We start from the raw sequence: 6484 nt of genomic DNA, 5'->3' as shown, positions 1-6484 counted from the left end.
CTAGAAGCACAAATTGGACGTCTGTGTGTGTGTCTCTGTGTGTTAATACAAGTTGGTGAAATGATTCAGAAATGTGTTAAGAGCTCTAACACCAATGTTGTTGAATGCAAATAAATCTCTGTTTTCATGCTATTGAACCATGGAAATATGTTAGGGGTTACCACAGCATTAATTAATGCATATATGTAGGAAGTTCTTATTGTTCCTAATAACCTCACTGATGTGAATTATTGCCTTTGGTTGTATTGTGTCAACTGACCTTGCTTAACATTTCATACACTTCGCAACATAACATTATGGATCAGTACCATATGGATAGACACATCATACAGGTCCTGGTAAACATATGTCAGCTTCATCTGCAGGCCTGTGGGAATTATGAATAACCTATCCCACTGGACACCAAGGTATATGTGGATTTACGTATACTATCTAAGGGATCTTTCTGTGGCCAAATGGAGATACAGTATGTGTGTGTGGGGGGAGGGTTAATCTCAAGCATCTGATTCAAGAATACTCCATCAGCTTCTTGATGCCATGCTACAGCATGAGGGGCAACATATGTGGTTTCCACCTAATGCAGTGGAGAGAGCTAACACCATGTGTGGGATGTAGTCCCTTTCCTTGAAGTACTGGGGGTCACAGACTGCACCCACATTGGAATAAAGGCCCCACCATGGGATATCAAAAGAAGGTATATGAACCAGAAAGGGTATCACTCCATTAAATGCCAGCTGGTCTGTAATGTACAGGGTATTAGCTCTGATGTTTGTGTGTGCAAGCCACCCAGTTTTTATCATCACTCTCGCATAAGGCACATGTGACCTCTACAGATGGGTTGACTTTCCCTAGAAGCATCTTATATGTACTGGCGGGTATAGTCAGGATCTTGAAAGTAATTCCACAGAGGCTCGAGCTCAACCAAACAGCACTTTATTGCACAAAGACACACCGGTTCTCCACTACTGACCTAGGTTTCGTCCCAAAAGACTTCTTCAGAGTGTGTTGAACCTGGTTTAAATACATGCAGTAAAATTCAATAATACAATCAAATTAAAATCAACCCAATTAGAAATTATCAGTCATTTAAAAGCAATTACACAATCACAATTCTCCCCCCTTCCAAATTTCAAAACATGTTAATGAAAAACACTGAATCAACTGTTGAATAACCCGTGCATATGTATACACATGTTTACACTATTGAAAGCAGCACAAATACAAACCACATAATGTGTAAATAAAATGAAAAAAATAATAAAAAATAAAAAATGAAAATGTATATTAAGTATGAATTGAAAATGATGACTGGAAGTAAAATAGTAAATATAAATGTGTGTCAAAATATTGTAAGTATGAAACCTAATATGTAAATATGGGGTGCTGTTAAACATCACTCAAGGCATGTTAACCTAAAATATGCCTTAGCTTCAAAACTGGTTTGATAGATATAAACTCATTCAAACCCGGATGTTGATATGCATTTAATCTAAGCTGCCATTTACGTTCACATACATCTAAATGAAAATCAGTCTTCCTTCCTTGTTGGTCTTTAACTAATTGCTGTATAACACAAAATTTAAAACTATGATCATTAAATGCTATAACATGTCTGGCCAAGGCATTAGTGGGCTTCTTGTGTTGAATGTCCAAAATATGTTCTCTAATTCTGTCTCTAAAGTGCCTGCAAGTCTTACCCACATAAAAGGCGGTACATGCCTGACATTTAGCAAGATAAACAACATTAGCTGAAAAGCAATCGTAATGCCCCAAAATGTTAATGGGTATACTGTTGATCACAATTTTATTCCCTGTGGGCATCACATGCCTACAAGTCAAACATCTTCCACATTTAAAATTCCCTATGATTTTATTACTAACATTGTCGTTACTCATGGCACTTTTTTCAAGCATCTCCTTCAGGGCTAAATCCTTACGGAATATAAATTTAAGTTGGTGTGCAACAAACCCTTGAAACTCTTTTAATCTAACAAAAGATTCCCAATTCTTTTCAATAATCTTTCTAATGTACTCAGTGTCAGCATTAAAAGTGAGTACAAACAAGATGTTCCCATTCAGTGACACCTTGTCCCTATATTGATCAGTTGTTTCACTAAAAAAATCTTCTTTACTTTTAAGAATGGATTGGATGTTACATCCATTCCTTTTGTAAAGTATCTCTTTTTTGATCTCGTCACACATGTACTTAGGGTAACCTCTGTTCAAAAATAGTTTTATCATAAATTCTAACTCTAAATGAAAGTCCACCTCCTCACTTACCATACGTGCTGCCCTGACCATTTGGCCTTTGATAACGGCTCTTTTCTAATGACCAGGGTGCCAGCTGTCAAAATGCAAGTATGAATTGGAAAAGGTGGGCTTTCTGTGTATTTTTGAAGCAAGGCAACCTTTCTCTTTAAGGTATGTCAAGCATATATCTAAATATGTGATTTTTTCCTTGTCAATCTCATGGGTAAACTTTAGAAACCATACAGTTTGATTGATATATTCAATGAAGAAGTCTTTTGGGACGAAACCTAGGTCAGTAGTAGAGAACCGGTGTGTCTTTGTGCAATAAAGTGCTGTTTGGTTGAGCTCGAGCCTCTGTGGAATTACTTTCAAGTTTTTGTTTCGGTTCCTGGTTTGGGTATAGTCAGGATCCCTGGCTGATGACACCAATTAAAAATCCATAGAATGAAACAGATTAGGGATAAAACTGTGCCCTATCACAAACCAGGGTCATTGTGGAAGGTGTGTTTGGGCTGATAGACAAGTTTCACTGCTTAGATCTATCAGGTGATGCCCTGAAGTTATGATCCTGCCACATGTGCAAAAAGCTTTCATCATGTCCAGTGTTATACAATATCATACATAGGAGGCAGTTACAGCAGGGGGGTCAACTTCAACACCCTGCCCCCAGATAGTGGAAGATGCACCAGATGAAGAATCAATGGAGGACCCAGCAGCAGGGGATGAATCTTGATAGAGGCAGGTGCAGTATGCCATGGCACTGGCAAAGAGCATTGGCTTGCACTTAGCTTCAACCAATATACACTACAGTATAAACTGAATACCAGACTGTTTTTATTCATGTATAGGTGGGTCACACTACATCAGATGTAGGCAACCCAAGTAACAAAGTACAAACAGCAGGGCAAAGCCATTATTATTTGCACAGGTGGAATAGGTAGCATAATTGTGCAACATCTTTCTCTTATTCTGAACATGAAGTAAACTAAGAATGCACTGTGTGGATCAGCTGGTTGGGGGATATTACTGAATAAGGCTTTGTGAAGGGACAGTTTCACTGGATGTGTCAGTGTGTGAAACAAAGGGAGCTGTGGTGGTAGTGACTGTGTGCATGAGTGCATGTGTGTCTGCTGGGACACAGTTTCAGTAGCAGTTGAAGCACTGCAGCTCAATCTTCTAGACAGGACTAGGGCATAAATGGTAGAGGGTTCAGCAGTCTGTGCATGTATCTGCCCATGAGAGCCACATCTACCAGGAGTTGTATGGATTTAACCTAGGCTAGATAGTGGCATGCTGTGAGACCATGAAGAACATCCATTCTCAAATGTGTCCCTGCTGCAGCTGCCACAACCTTGTGTATGCCCTCTCTAGGTTGTAGCCACCTCCAGAACAGATACAACTGTGGAAGTGGTAGCACTGCATGACCATGAACTAGGCTATTCAAAGCCAAGATCATCATTTATGGAGGTAGTTATGTTAAAGCTTCTTGGACAGTACCTGATGTGTGGCATGACAGTATGAGAGGACATGGCATGTGGCATGACTGCATGAGAGGACATGGCACATAGCATGAGAGCATGACAGGACATAGCACATGCTAATATACTAATCAGACTATCAAAACTGTTATACATACAGGGCATATACTCCCAAAGATCATCCCACTAACTCAGAACTGGCTATGCTGGTACTAGCCCTCCACATACACTGGGTCATGGCCACTGACACAACTAATTCAGGGGGAGGGCAGTGCTCATGTCTCCAATGAGCATCAGCACTCAGCCCCTGTGTGCACACCTATGGGGCTTGGGGCAGATATGTGTGAATTCTCTGTAGGGACTATCACACTATCCTGGTTGTGAGTGTTTCCAGTAACTTGCCATTCCTGTGTGGTGTGCATATCTTGGGTCACCACCAGCACATGTGCTGTCTCCGTGGTCTGAATAGGGGATGCAGTAGTTACAGTCCCCGTGTCCAACATATTCACTGTATTCCTTGATCATGCTCCCTGGCCATGCCAATTCATCACTGACACCGTCATCAGAGCTAGATGATCCCCTGACATTAGACAGTGGCAGTTTCACAGACATGCTACCTAATAGTGACTCACCTCTGAACAGAAAAAAATCATAAGTACTAGTGTAAATCTATCCACTAGCTTGAACATACTCCCAGTGCAGATGTAATAATAACGTGTTTCTTAACAGTGCAAGTAAATACCTTTTATATGCAGGTGTCCTTGATGGTTGTATCTCTGATGTTCCTATGGTTACCAAAACACACATATTGTTAGTAAGATTGTTAGTGAGTATTTGCAAAATGGAAATAACTTTTATATAAATAAGGATGTCACAGCCATCTGGGGCATCTCCTGCTGATATTTTAGGGGTATGCTGTAGGATCTGAGGTCCTGCCCAAAGAACTGCTGACCATGGAGATTAGGGACATGTGGCAGAACCTTATTCTCAACATTTGAGAACTTGCTTTTCCTGTTTTTTTCCCCCTCATTGGTCACTACAGTGTTCTCTTGCTATCCTTGCCAGGCATATTTCCGTGGGTATAGAACAAATTTGTTAACATGGTAGTAATGACTGCCACTAGCCACTCATTATCTCACAGCATCCCCAGCTGTCTGCAAAAGGTACTGATGGTATATGTCCCACACCTAATGGACCATGTATAACCTTCCCACAATATCAACTTCCCCTGAAAATAAAAAAAAATAAAAATAACTGGAAGATGAACATACTGTCAACAATGTCCTCCTGTCGTAGCAAAATCCAGCATATATGTAATTTACACATACAATTATACACCCATTAAAATGTGTTTTACTATGTTATATCCTAAGGGTATCCTACTGTATGCACTCCATAATTGCTGCTGGGTGTGTCTCACATTACCTGGATTTATCCCTTAAGCACAAAACGTTCATAGCCTTTGTTAATCTTTAATGCTCTTAGTCATGTCATGCGCAGCAGATAAAGAGTGGCTGTTTCTTTGTGGTCGCAGTTGCCATATTTATGAATCCCAGGGCCAATTTATCACTCTGGGGAACATGCGCACACTTTGCAAAGCTTGTCAACAAACCTTTTTATTATATTACACATGAATTTTATTACTGAGACTTGACCACATCCACATTTTGGCTGAAAATGCATTTAACCTGACCTCAGAGAACATTCCCGCAAGTGGTCCTATTGATTATATTTAGATATTACTAATGCTTTTTGTTGATAATATCAACTTTTACTTATTATACACCAATAAATACTGACTTTAAAAAATGTTACTTTGTCTGATGTACTCACATAGCTGTGAATTATTGATGTTTTCATCTTATAATCTATAAATGTAGACAATCAACAACACTTTTCCTTTCTGATATTATAGTATTTTTTTTTCTTTTTCACATTTCTGACAAACTGAGCTGTGATCTTTGGTCTCTCTCTTATTCCCACTCATTACAGATGAATCGTATCCATCTACCTTTTCCAGTCTTTATATAAAGTACTGAAGAGATGTACAACCAGCTTTACTAGTACAATTCTTAGTTACTCTGGAATTCTGGAGTGAGTTTCATTTGACCCCCATCATTTGCATACCTTCAGTTTAAAAAAAAAAATCCTAACCTTTTCCTTTATGGATGAAGTCAGAAAAATTTCTTACTCTCTAAATATGTATGTTGTTTCGTCTGGGTATAGCACTTTCACCTATCTTTTTTTAAAAAAAGCAATAGAAATATTTTGTCAGCATTTCTGTCATACTTTATCAGATTTTTTTATTCTATTTTTTAAAAATCATATTTTCTTATAGGTTCATAGGTGTGTACTAGGCTGATGGCCCTAGGGCCTTTGCAAGCTTAGCCATAGGATTACCCTGTTATTGTGCCACCCAACTTTAGTTCCCAGTGCCTCTGTCGAGTAGTGGGTGAATTTTCTATTTCTCATCCACTCATCAAGATTTCTGTTGAAGAGGGTCAGCAAGGTGCTCTGCTTGACATGTATGTGAAGTCTATTCCATAGCATGGACAGTCTCTGGGTTGTGAACCTGTCCCTCCAGTACATTCTGTTGATTGTGGTAATGAGGTTGAGGTCTCTGAAGTGTGTGGTGCAGAGGGATTGGGATTTCTTTAGATGTAGCATTTCTAACAGAGCTGGGTCAGACATAGCTTTGTAAGTCAAGCAGAGATCGCCTCTAAGTAGGCAATATGAGACAGAGAATAGTTGGAGTT

Source organism: Protopterus annectens, chromosome 17.part0 (assembly GCF_019279795.1).
Source record: "Protopterus annectens isolate FY-2018-M chromosome 17.part0, PAN1.0, whole genome shotgun sequence".
NCBI classification, from domain to species: Eukaryota; Metazoa; Chordata; order Ceratodontiformes; family Protopteridae; genus Protopterus; species Protopterus annectens.
Note: the sequence above shows the minus strand (reverse complement) of the source record.